Source organism: Sapajus apella, unplaced genomic scaffold, assembly GCF_009761245.1.
Source record: "Sapajus apella isolate SASKATOON/1434 unplaced genomic scaffold, GSC_monkey_1.0 scaffold2, whole genome shotgun sequence".
NCBI lineage: Eukaryota > Metazoa > Chordata > Mammalia > Primates > Cebidae > Sapajus > Sapajus apella.
The window spans coordinates 45,437,515-45,450,618 of NW_022436942.1; the positions used below are offsets into that span (position 1 = coordinate 45,437,515).

Consider the following 13,104-nt stretch of genomic DNA (forward strand, 5'->3'; position numbering starts at 1 on the left):
ATAACATTCAAATTAAATAAAGCATATATTCTCACTTAGGAAGAATATGTATATATACAGCTAGCCCTCCATATACATGGATTCTACATTTGTAGATTCAACCAGCTGCAGATGGAAAATATTTGGAGGAAAAAAAGGAAGATTGTATCTGTCCTGAACAGGTACAGCCTTTTCTTATCACTATTCTCTAAACAATACAGAATAATAACTATATAGCATTTACATTGAATTAGATATTGAAGTAATCATAAGTAATTTAGAGATTAAAGTGTAAAGGAGGATGTACACAGGTTAAATGCAAATACTACACTATTTTATATGAGGAATTTGAGCATCCGTGGATTTTGATATCTGCCTGGTGGTTCAGGAACAAATCCCCCTTGGATACTGAGGAACAACTATTTGTGTGTGTGTGTGTTTGTGTGTGTGTGTGTGTGTGTGTGTGTGTGTATACACATATATATATTTATACTCACACACATATGTGTATATATGTGTATATACCTATATGTATGTATATATACACATAAATGTATATACACACACATACACATATGTGTTTGTATTCATAAATATATACACACACACACAAGTCCTCAGGCATATTATATATATATATATATGTGTGTGTGTGTGTGTGTGTGTGTTTGTGTGTGTGTGTATGTATGTTTCTTTAAATTGAGAGTCTATTTATAATATAATATTCCTTATGAGCTATTTGTAGCTAAAAAGCTTCTCTAAGAATATTGAAAACTCCATTTTTATCCCTAATTCCATCACTATTGCTGATTCACATCATTGTTTTTGAAATTACAAATATACATGAAGCAAAATGTTCATTTTCATTTTAGCAAGAACACTTCATTATTTCAATCCTTTTCCAAATTTGTTGCAGACAATGTTGAAAGCTATGTTCTCTTTTTATGAGGACAATAGAATTAATTTTATTTCAGATTATTATAAGAAAGTGTCGAGTTTTGGAATCTTTTTTTCTTTGAAAAAATACTACTTTTGTGATACTTCAAAAGTTGTAAAATAATCATGGTCATGAAGATAGGATTCATTATATTTTTATAAGGCGTTTTGCTTTCTATTGTAGATTTTGCTCAGTAGAACATTTCAAAGCCAAATTAAAGAATTTTGTAGAAGTGTTTTTATAACACTGAAAAAAAGTTGAAAGACTAAATATAAGCTTTTATTAACCAAAAAGATAATAGAGGATACATTTAATTAGAATATTAAATTGAAACAAAGAAAAATATATTTGTGAAACTTAATGCTACTTCTGATTTTGCAGTTTTTATGCATAAACCATTTCTGCACAGTACTTCTCCTAGATATTTTGTACAGTAGAATGTCAACCTATGTTTTAATAGCACTTCTATATTAGGTTTCTCAGCTTTCACAAGATTTCAGAAAAGCCTCAAAGTCCTCATGGCCTTCAAAAGATCAATTCTCCTAGAAAATACCTATCAATCTGGTTGTATTCTTAGTGACATTAAGTTAAAACAAGTAATTTTGACACATATGGTATGGGTTTGTTATATGAATGCAAATTAGTGAAAATTATTGTATCTAATTAAAAAATAAATTCAACTTTTATATACAGGGAGTACATGTGCAGGTTACATGAGTATATGTGATACTGAGGATTGGAATACAAATTCCATCACCCAGGTAGTGAGAATAGTATCCAATAGGTAATTTTTGAACCCATACCCACCTCTTTCCCTTATCAATCTAGTAGTCTACACTATCTATTGTTCTCATTGTTATGTGCATGTGTACTCAGTGTTTAGCTCCCACTTAAAAGTGAGAACATGCAGTATTTTGTTTTCTGTTCCAGGGTTAACTTACTTAGGATTATGTTCTCCACATCCCCCCCCCAAAAATAAATAAATTATTTTACCAAAAAGAAACATGCACTCATACGTTCATCACAGCACTATTCACAATAGCAAAGACCCAAGTGCCCATCATTGGTGGATGGGATAAAAATAGTTTAAAATAAAAGACATTTAAAATGGTTTCAGATTATATTTTAACTTATTTGGTTTTATTATAGGTTGTCCAGGTTATCAACTGTAGAAATTATTGCGTAATATTTTTTATATGATCCTCATTTGTCTTTTGAAACTATAATGCATATTTTTATGCAAAAATAACACACTGAGTGTAGTAATTTGCTAACTTTTTACATAACAGTAACTTAAAAATAGTGGCTTAGAAATATTGAGTTAAAAATTAGAAAACCAACGTTTTTTGTTTGGTGACACTTTAGTAATGTTTGAACATTGTTTTATGTAATTGGCAAGAGGAAAAATAAAATTTACTTTTAAATCAGAATACAAAATGACTACCCAGGATCAGTCTCTGACACAACACATAGAAACTACCCCTAAAGATTTCAGAAATTTAATGCAAGAATACTTTTGCTTGTGTAGAATGATTCATCTTCCTCTTATTCCTACCCAACTGCCTGAGATTTTCATGTCATCTAAGGACTCTTCCAATCCTAAGATGCTCCTTTTGAATACCATCTCACTTTAGAATACTAAATATAATAGAGAACTATTATGAACAGAATTTATTTAATTCTTCCATAATTTTAGACTACATATTTAAAAGTAAACAAGTAAACCAGCTTACAAAATTGTTTTCTATTTAAACAGCATTATATTCACATATTCGATTATTTACTTTTAATTTTTAAGGTCTATTCATTTATTTAGACATTGAAAATTAAAAAGATAGTCTATGGTTCTTTTTGGTCAATTTATATACTTATTTCTGTGGTTTGTTGGGTCACTGTTTGGGCTTAGGGTTATCAAGGATTCATATTTCATATATTATTTATCTCACACTGAACACTCCCTGATTTAAGTTTCTGAAGCCTATGAAAGCATAGTGAATATCTGCTGATTAACTAAAACCAACTGAGAACAAATGTCTCTTTGCGCACTCTATTTGGTATATTGCATTATTTGTCAAAAATTCTTCCTTTTTCTCAAGCGCTTGCTTGATGTTCAGTATTTGTATACTTCCATAATTGATTAAGGTTAAGCATGGCTCTTTGACTTGTTTTAACCATTAAATAAAGGGCATATGACAACTTTAGAGTTAACAAAAAGTTGCATTTATGTGTTTTTGCTTAACAGTGTCTTAAGAAATGTTGCATTTATGTGTTTCTGCTTCTACCTTGCTCTCTCAGTATGACATGCCTCAGTTTGCCATTTTTCTGTCTTCAGATTATCAGAATGAATATACATGAACCAAACCCTGTGATCCAGGTTAGCCTGTTTAGGCTAACTGAGATTAGTGGACCTGAAGACTACTGAGATTAAATGAATAGTTATTGAGCCATTGAGTTTCTGGAGGATTATTATGCAGCATTATCCTAGCAGAAAACTGAAAAGCACTCCTTAGCATAGCAAATTAGTATATATTCAGAGCCTCTTAATAGGATTGTAAATAAATGTGAAAAGATAGGAAACAGCTTAGCATGTTACCAATAGTAAGGAAAGAATACTAACATATCTTAAGTCTTCCATCTTGATTAAATAGTATTCACAGGTGATTTGTTATTCACAAACTAAAGCTATTACAGTTTAAAGATATTTTCATATTTCAAAGATTGAAATATCTAACAGTCATTCCAAGAAAAATGTGTGTATGTGTGTGTACGTGTATGTATATGTGTGTATGCATGTAAGTGTGTGTGTGTGTGTGTGTGTGTGTGTGTGTAGGTGCGTGTGTGTGTGTGTGTGTGTGTGTGTTTGTAGAAGGGTCATTTCAGAGTCAGTCTCAGGTCACTCTCTGGCTACCATTCAGACACTATAAGTACTGTAGAGTTAATACAAGCATTTCTTCACAAAGAACTAGGGAGATAGCCACACTGTGTAACATTAAATTATTTTTTAACATTAGAGATAGATTGTATACAAAGAAAATACATTCTCAATTACATATTGCTGAAAATATCAATGCATACTTCAGTGATTTAATAACTTATGGTACATATATATTTTATGTTTTAAGACATAATGTATCCCAGGGAAAAATAAGCTTTCTCTTGAAGAAGTTATTTTACATTTGATGTAAATGGTCAGAAAGTATTGGCACAAAATAAGACATTTCAGCTTTCATGTAAGTTTTCTGGCTATGATAGATTTCTGGGTCCCTTAAGTTCCTGCTCTTCTAATTAGCTGGATAGTATGAAATAAAGACTCCCAGGGATGAAAGCACAGCGAAAATAACCAATACAATTCCTTAATTTTACAGATTGTTAAATGAAGCTCAGATTTTTCCAGGTTCATAAATTTTATTAAACTGCAAATCAATATCCATCCCAGGTATCCCTTTAGTCTTCCATCTCTATAGGACTACTACTCAGACACATGACTCCTGAAATACTAGTCAGGCATTTGAAATTTGACAGGTGTAAAATTAAATTTACTTCTATTTTTCACAGCTAAGTGTGGCTCTCTCTTTTTTTTTACTCAATTAAATTGTTATTAAGTATTAAGTAGTATGAATGTTGGTATCAGCAGGAAAAAGTAGCACAGTCAAAATATAGTGATTTAGGAGACTTTAATGCAAGGGCAGTTTCAAAGTATGAGGGCAAGTTCAAAGAAAACCAACAAGGCGTATGGAAGCACCCTGAGTTGAACAGCAGCAGGAGATATGAATATTACTTGGCTTGAAGAGGCAGTGGAAAGGAACATATACTGAAATTTACAGTGGGCTAAAGTTGGTGATGTAACTACAACTACAAGAGAGTACTGCCCCACAAGAGCTGTAAAATTTGGTAGATAAACTCAACAGGGAAAAATTTGTGACCCGGCAGGGAGAACCACGGAACTAAATAACTTCACTCTACACTAGCATATTCTCTCCTGAGGATAGATTCCATTACCCAGACTCAACAAGATGCTAAGGAAAAAAAAAAAAAAAAAAAGATGATTGATAAAGACAGTAAAGCTTGGTCTACTGGTACCAAAGCAGGGTGGGGAAGGATGAGCGGGAAACCTAGAATGGTAAACCGAGTATATGTAGCACAACTGTACAGTGTTTCAAGAAAGAAACAGAAGAATCTTTCACAATCTCTCCTCCTTCACTCAATCCAAATTCATAGTGTATTTTGGTTCATCTAAAACTCCAGTGGAATTCTGTCTTTCCGTGGAGTGGTTTAATGGATTGAAACAACCAATTGTGATAAATACCAACTCTCATCACTTCTCAGAATTAGGTAAAAAAAAAATAAATAAATAAAAATAAAACACACACCACAAGTGATTTAGATACTCCACCATTCATTATTCACTATTTCTATGTGTTTTTTTTATGAAACCCAGGACATACTTAGCATAGCAAAATCAGAGTTATGAGTCTATGAATATGGATGAGGATGTGGTTTTGCAGAACACACTCTGAGATTCCATATGGTAAAAGCTCTTCTTCATGTATGTTACTTAAAAAAAAATAGCTACACCGCATCTGAGGCCCTTCTACCACAGTATGAACAATTTTATGACAATGATCCAAACCCGACAATAAAAAAATGGAAATATAGCCAGCTTAAAATGTGTATTGGTTCTGGGGAAGAGGCTGAAGCGAGTTGCCGAAGAAGAACCATGATGCAAATCCATTCTGCATGTATCGGCCTGCACTTTCCTTAAGGACTCCTGGGCAGTGAACAGAAAGTGCCTGCAGATAAGTAGTGAGCTGGAGAAACAGTAAGGCTGTTCACCCAACCTTCTCTTCCCTAGAGGGTAGTTAGAGCTACACCCTATGGGGCAGAGAGGAAAGGGTGTACCACCTGTGTTACACCTGTGTAAAATAAATTTTTTTAAAAAAATTAGGCTCTTCACCATCTATTGAAAGACATTTCATCTCTTAAAATGACATAGAAGGTCTGGAATAACTAAATGATACCAAGAAAGTCATATATATTTAGATTCATAATGGTCATGTAAATGAAGCAGTTTGCATCTGGAGAATGAACAAATTTCTGTGTAATCAAAGTATTTTTTACTTTGAAGAACTAAAGACATGTTTGGTATAAATGAGGTACCAATTTCAGAAAATATTCACATAATTCTATGAATATAATTTTGGCTTTGCATTTCTACTTCTTATTTTGGAGTCCAAACTTTACAATATAGTAGGCATGGATTTTTACAGTGTGGTTAAGTTTCAGAGGAAGTTAAACAGCAAGATAATAGTAATCCTTGGAAATACAGAGAAAAATATGTCAATGCCAGAAATACTGGCCTAGAAGTCCAAACTTTAAGCATGATTTATACCTGTTGAATGCTTATCTCAATACCCATAATAATAATGTTTTGATTAATGGTGCATGAATGAATAAATGAATTAGTAAATCTGGCTTCATTAAGGTATCTTTTTCATAAAACTACAAAAATTTAAACTGAGAATCTCTGTCTCTGGTAATGAATTTCTGTCAGAATCAAGATATGGAATGACTAAATACCCCCATGTGAATCAATAAAGTTTTATTTCAGCCGCAGAAATAGAAATTCAGCTTAGGAACTTAAACCAAACAAAGATTTGAAGCATTTGTTTTAATGAGGCAGAATTACAGAGCTGTCTATGTCTAAAAAAGGGAATATCACCAATGTCTGAAGTGGTTTTTGCTCCAGCCTCTGTGAGGACTGTTATTTGAGTTTGTTCTTCTAACACATTTCATGCCCTCTCATTCACTCTGCTCACTGAAAGCTGGCATCCACATTTTCCAGTGGGTAGAGTCAATGCAGTGAAATTCTCTTAGTGTTGGCCAAATCTCTCTTGCTCTCTTAGACTTTCCTATTCAAGGCAGAACAAACACTTGTGGTATTGTCTATTTTCAAATTTTCTAATGCATTCTCCACAAGGCAACTAGAAGGATCCTTTTAAAGCAGAAATTTTGTTGTATTAAACCTCTGCTTAAAACCTTTTAGGGGCCCAGGGGCCTTAAAACCCTTTAAGTACCTCTGAAGACAGCTCAAATGTCCTGATTTATCCTCCAAGACTTTTGATGATCTGTTATTTATGTTGCTCAGGAGACCACCATTATAATTTAAGGGTGAGAAAATTTCCCACTATACTGGACTACCCCTGCAATGAGATCCTCAATTTTGGTAATAACCATCTCTTCATCATTCTGACGTACAAAAACATTTCCAGAGCCCAAATATTCCTGAGAAGGCCGAAGAACCTGTTTAATTTAAACTATTTCTCACTGAAATACTAAACTTCAAATATAGTGAGTTATTCATAGTTCACTTAACAAACAACAAGAATCATTTTCTCTTACCTCAGATCCTTCTACATGCTCCTCACTCTTCTCATCTGGAACAGTCCTTCATCTCCATAGACCTCACTATTACAGGAAGACCAACAAATATCACCTTAGATATCTTCTTTGTGCCCCCTCCAGATATAAGTAATGTCTCCTTCTGTGTTGCTGTCGAGACACCTTATACTTACCCTGGATGTGATAATTTAACAAAATAGCATGATCTAATCACTTTTTTTGTTTCACTTGCTACATTTAAAGCCAATTGAAAGCAAAAATATTATCCTATTCAAAATTGTGTTCTTGGTTTCTATCCTCTGATGCACTTACCAGGTACTGACTCATACTAGGTACTTAAATATAAACGAAGTGATGAGGATGGCACTAAACTTGGAACCTGATGAACTGAGTTTGAATGTGTACTTCAATACTATTTATGTAATCTTGGGCAAATTGCTGATAAACTCAGAGCATCCTCTGGTACTCCTTATCATGCAGGATTTCAGTGAGTATTAAATGAGTTAATATATGTGAAATATCTTTGAACACTGATTTACATTTAAAATCATTTTAAATTCAAACTATAGTTTTCTAAATGTTAGTAGAAATGCTGTTGAGCCATAAGTTTCATTTTCCTAAATGGCTTACAAACTTTCTGAACTGTGCAGCTTGTTAGCAAATTTAAATGGCTGTCCTACTAGGCATATATTTCAAAACAATTAGTCAATTCAACTATTTAATCAGCCTGTACTTGTGTGGAGGTTGTTTTGATTCATATTAAACTAGCTACACATGAATAATTTCACAATTATTTCTCTTTGAAATTGTATTTTCTCATTTCCTCTAAAATTTTGTCATAAATTGGACAAAACGTAGCTAAATTATGAAAAACACAATAGCTATGGACAGCTATGCATTAACAAAGGTTTTAGGGCAATGCTCTTTTTCTTTCTCAGAGCAAATTTCACTACAATTTTCTCTTAATTAATGTAATTGATAACAGTTATAGAGCTATCTGGCATTTGAAACGTACAGATAAGTCTTTTGCTATCCAAAGTAAAATTAAAAACTGCCAGTAGTCTTTTATTTTCAGTGGTAACTGGGAGTAAATTAAAAATTTAAAAAGGTGGTAATAACTGGCTGATATGTTCAATTTAAAAGACTATAGACCTGAGTTGCTCGTATGAGTAAGGAATGACCCAAAGTACTGTGACAAATGCAGAAGAGAAGTTATCCACCCTATGAATGTGGGATTCTTAAGCCTTTAACAGTTAGCTCTGTAGCTCATAAGTTACCCATCACAATTAATGCCAAGAGAGTTAATTTGATTAGCATCAATAATGGATTTATAAGCAAATAGGAACCAAGCCCTGTATTACTGTATCATTACTTATCAATATATCAGTGGATATTTGATTAAGAGATGTAAATATGTGCAAAATTCCTTTGACCAAGCCATGTGTAGCTCAAGAGAAAAAAGTGCTCACTTTGACCTATTAATTTGCTAAAGAGTTATACTAAGTAATTGACAACTAGGCATACTAATCTAGTCATTAGGACAGTGTCATCAACTCATTTTCATATAATATCAACAATTAGAAATATAACGAACAGTTATAATTGTATAATTACATTAGAACCTGCCTCTGACTTCTGAATAATATCAAGAATTTATGATTATGGAAACTGGAAGCATGGCAAAGAGCAAAAAATTAAACATTTTATTTCCAAGTCTACTCCTCAATGAAAGTTGAATCTCTAAGAATTTTGGCTCATGTACCTAACATGCCAACCCATTCAAAGATAATTGACTTTAACATTTGGGAATTACATGACAAAAATACTACATAAGGCTATGACTGAGAGTATCAAGAATTATGTATAGGAAGAGGAGGAGGGGAACCCCGAGAACAAATCTGCAGGCCATGCCTAACTTTGGAAATCAGAGTAGGAGAATGAGTAGTCAGGTTCAGAAATACAGAGTGTGGAATATCATGTAAAGCAAAGAAAAATATCAAAGGGAGATTGTAATGAATAAATGAGTATCTATAGAGATTTAACTGGTATAAGATGTAAATTTGAATATCTTGCTAGAGTCAGATTTTTTTTAAACATTTACAAAGCCATATCTTAACAAAATTATCAAGAAATAAAGATAATTAAAAACTTTTAGTATACCAGTAGATAATTGAGCCAAAGAAGCTAGGAGGTGTTCACATTAGTTATTAATATTTAAAAGTGTCAAATGCTTAATTTTAAAATTAAGTTGAAAGAAATATATTTATAGACTTGCGTGTGTTGAACCAGCCTTGCATTCCTGGGATGAATCCTACTTGATCATGGTGGATAAGCTTTTTGATGTGCTGCTGCAGTCGGCTTGCCAGTATTTTATTGAAGATTTTTGCATCTATGTTCATCATGGATATTGGCCTGAAGTTTCCTTTTCTTACTGAGTCTCTGCCAGGTTTTGGTATCAGGATGATATTGGTCTCATAAACTGATTTGGGAAGGATTCCCTCTTTTTGGATTATTTGGAATAGTTTCAGAAGGAGTGGTACCAGCTCCTCTTTGCACATCTGGTAGAATTTGGCTGTGAACCCATCTGGACCTGGGCTTCTTTTGGGTGGTAGGCTCTTAATTGCTGCCACAACTTCAGACCTTGTTATTGGTCTATTCAGGGTTTCGACTTCTTCCTGATTTAGGCTTGGGAGGATACAAGTGTCCAGGAATTCATCCATTTCTTCCAGGTTTACTAGTTTATGTGCATAGAGTTGTTTGTAATAATTCCTCATCATGGTTTCTATTTCTGTGGAATCTGTGGTGATATCCCCTTTATCATTTTTTATTGCATCTATTTGGTTATTCTCTCTTTTATTTTTTATTAATCTGGCTAGTGATCTGTCTATTTTGTTGATCTTTTCAAAAAACCAGCTCCTGGATTTAATAATTTTTTGAAGGGTTTTTTGTGTCTCTATCTCCTTCAGTTCTGCTCCAATTTTAGTTATTTCTTGTCTTCTGCTAGGTTTTGAGTTTTTTATCTTGTTCCTCTAGCTCTTTCAATTTTGACAATAGGGTGTCAATTTTAGATCTCTCCTTTCTTCTCATGTGGGCATTTATTGCTATATATTTTCCTCTAGAGACTGCTTTAAATGTGTCCAAGAGATTCCGGTATGTTGTGTCTTCGTTCTCGTTGGTTTCGAAGAACATCTTTATTTCTGCCTTCATTTCATTGTTTATCCAGTCAACATTCTAGAGCCAGTTGTTCAGTTTCCATGAAGCTGTGTGGTTCTGAGTTAGTTTCTGAATTCTGAGTTCTAACTTGATTGCACTGTGGTCTGAGAGACTGTTCGTTATGATTTCCATACTTTTGCATTTGCTGAGGAGTGATTTATTTCCAATTATGTGGTCAATTTTAGAGTAGGTGTGATGTGGTGCTGAGAAGAATGTATATTCTTTGAATTTGAGGTGGAGAGCTCTGTAAACGTCTATTATGTTTGCTTGGTCCAGGTCTGAGTTCAAGTACTGGATATCCTTGTTAATTTTCTGTTTCATTGACCTAATATTGACAATGGGATGTTAAAGTTTCCCATTATTATTTTGTGGCAGCCTAAGTCTCTTTGTAAGTCATTAAGAACTTGCCTTATGTATCTGGGTGCTCCTGTATTGGGTGCATATATATTTAGGTTCATTAGCTCTTCTTGTTGCATTGATCCTTTTACCATTATGTAATGTCCTTCTTTGTCTCTTTTGATCTTTATTGCTTTAAAGTCTATTTTATCAGAGATGAGAATTGCAACTCCTGCTTTTTTTCTTTTTTGCTCTCCATTTGTATGGTAAATCTTCCTCCATCCCTTTATTTTGAGCCTTTGTGTATCCTTGCATGTGAGATGGGTTTCCTGGATACGGCACACCGATGGGTTTTGCCTTTTTATCCAATTTGCCAGTCTGTGTCTTTTGATTGGGGCATTTAGCCCATTTACATTTCAGATTTTGAAATTTTCTTCTGGTTTTTAAAAATGTCAGTTTTACCTCTTCCCTCCCCCTACTAAATAATTAAAGACAAATCTGGTTTTATAATAAATATCTTAGTTAAATAGACAGAAAACAATGCATCATATGGCAAAGAATGCTGCCAATTTTGGAGATTATGCAGAGTGTGAAAATCAAAACTTATGACTATCACTGCATAAATTTTAATGACTTCCACCTGTTTGAGGGTAGGGTTTTCTTCAGTAACAATAGTAGCTGGAACACAGATTCTAATTGATGTCAGTAGTCGAATATTACATATATATTAATAGGCACTGAGAATATAGATTTCCCTAGGTTGAATGGTGAGGATTAAGGTTTATTCAGTTTTATTATAGGAGAAACTTTGGTCATCTTGAATGTCTGAAAGAATATCTCACACGTAATTTGAGCATAGTAGGAATCAATATATTGGTTGGATTGTTAATTTCATGTCCCTAGTTCCATATGAGTAAACCAAAATGGGGTGTATCTTGTCAAAAGTTAGACAAATGGAAATTAGGCTTCACAAGAAGAATCTACAGAGAGATAGAAGAAATAATTTGGTTTAAGTAAGCCTCTAGTAACTTTATTCAAATGTGGTCAGTCCTTTCACAAGAGCTAAAGTATAGTATCATAGGTAGGGACATATGTCCAAGGAAGGTTATAACTCAGCTGGAAAAGCTATAACTACCAATCACTCTTAACAGAAAAGTCCCTGTATAGATGAGGCTGAATTTATCCTGAAGACATATTCTTGTTTGTACTGTATGGTGTCTTAAAAGTTAACTTGAATATCATTAGCCAGGGGCTATGCTTTCTACCCACTATTCCCAATCATTTTAAACTAGATCTGCTTTACTTTTATATTTTTTAACTGGCCTCCTAGACACTTAAGTGTGAGATGCTTGCTTGGGCAAACAAAACACACACACACACAAAACAAACTTGTCCATGGTAGTATTTCAGTTTTTCCCAGAAAAAGATCCCAGATAACAATTCCAATAAAAATATTGTATTTGGGAAGATATTCTGGTAAAAACTACTAAGTAAATAAGAAATAAATACAAGAGATAAAGATATGTAATAACAGTTGTGTTATTATGCTAGTTGCTGATGTAGGTAATTTGACCTTAATTCTCTGGGGAGCTTTGGAAGTCAATATAGAACAAGGACATCCTAACTTAAGGACAAAAGAGGTGGTACACTTCTCAAATTCTAGCCAACAATTGTTGAAGGCTAATAGGGTAGGGTAGGGAAGCATTAATTTTCAGAAACTTCAGGCCAGACATGTATGCCAGCCTTGAACAGTTAGAAATATACTTCCTTGGTAACCTTTAAGGAATATGGCATGGCCAGCCAGCATCTGTGAGAGTTAGTGTTTATTTAAGATGTGGTGGGGAAGGCTGTATGTTACCTCAATAGCTGATACTATAAGAGCTTTGCACATCAAAAACCAAGGGGATGAGAACACAGTAAGTGGATCTTACTGATTAGGAAATTAGAACACCAATGCCAGGAGAGGGACCAATGGAGGGAATAGGTTCATATTGGTTTGAAAAATAGTTCCAACTTAATCCACTGATATGCAAAATGTTCAGGTAGTCAATCGACTACAGAATATTCATTGAGGGACATTCTAGAAACTTAGGTTATTGCAATGTTTCAGTTATAACACATTAAAGTAATCCAATAAAGCAAAGAGCCAGGTGATTGTGGAAAATTTTTTGTACTCTGCATTTTTTCTTGATTTCTTATGTCTATTAACTTGTGAGAATATTCCTGTGCTTTTAACAAAT

At 33.6% G+C, this 13,104-nt stretch overlaps 1 protein-coding gene across 7 annotated transcripts in view; it reads right to left on the reverse strand.

Moving 5' to 3' along the window:
• The window catches only part of MGAT4C (MGAT4 family member C), a 948,770-nt gene that overhangs the window by 735,968 nt on the left and 199,698 nt on the right, over window positions 1–13,104 (reverse strand). For 4 of the 7 annotated variants that reach the window (XM_032297125.1, XM_032297118.1, XM_032297140.1 and 1 more), the window contains one exon: window positions 7,316–7,381. The exons of 2 other annotated variants lie outside the window; for them this stretch is intronic. The gene's annotated coding sequence lies outside the window, so the exon portion shown is untranslated. Of the gene's footprint in view, window positions 1–7,315; window positions 9,530–13,104 lie in introns of those variants that run through there. One more of the 7 variants, XM_032297139.1, reaches the window with a different exon arrangement.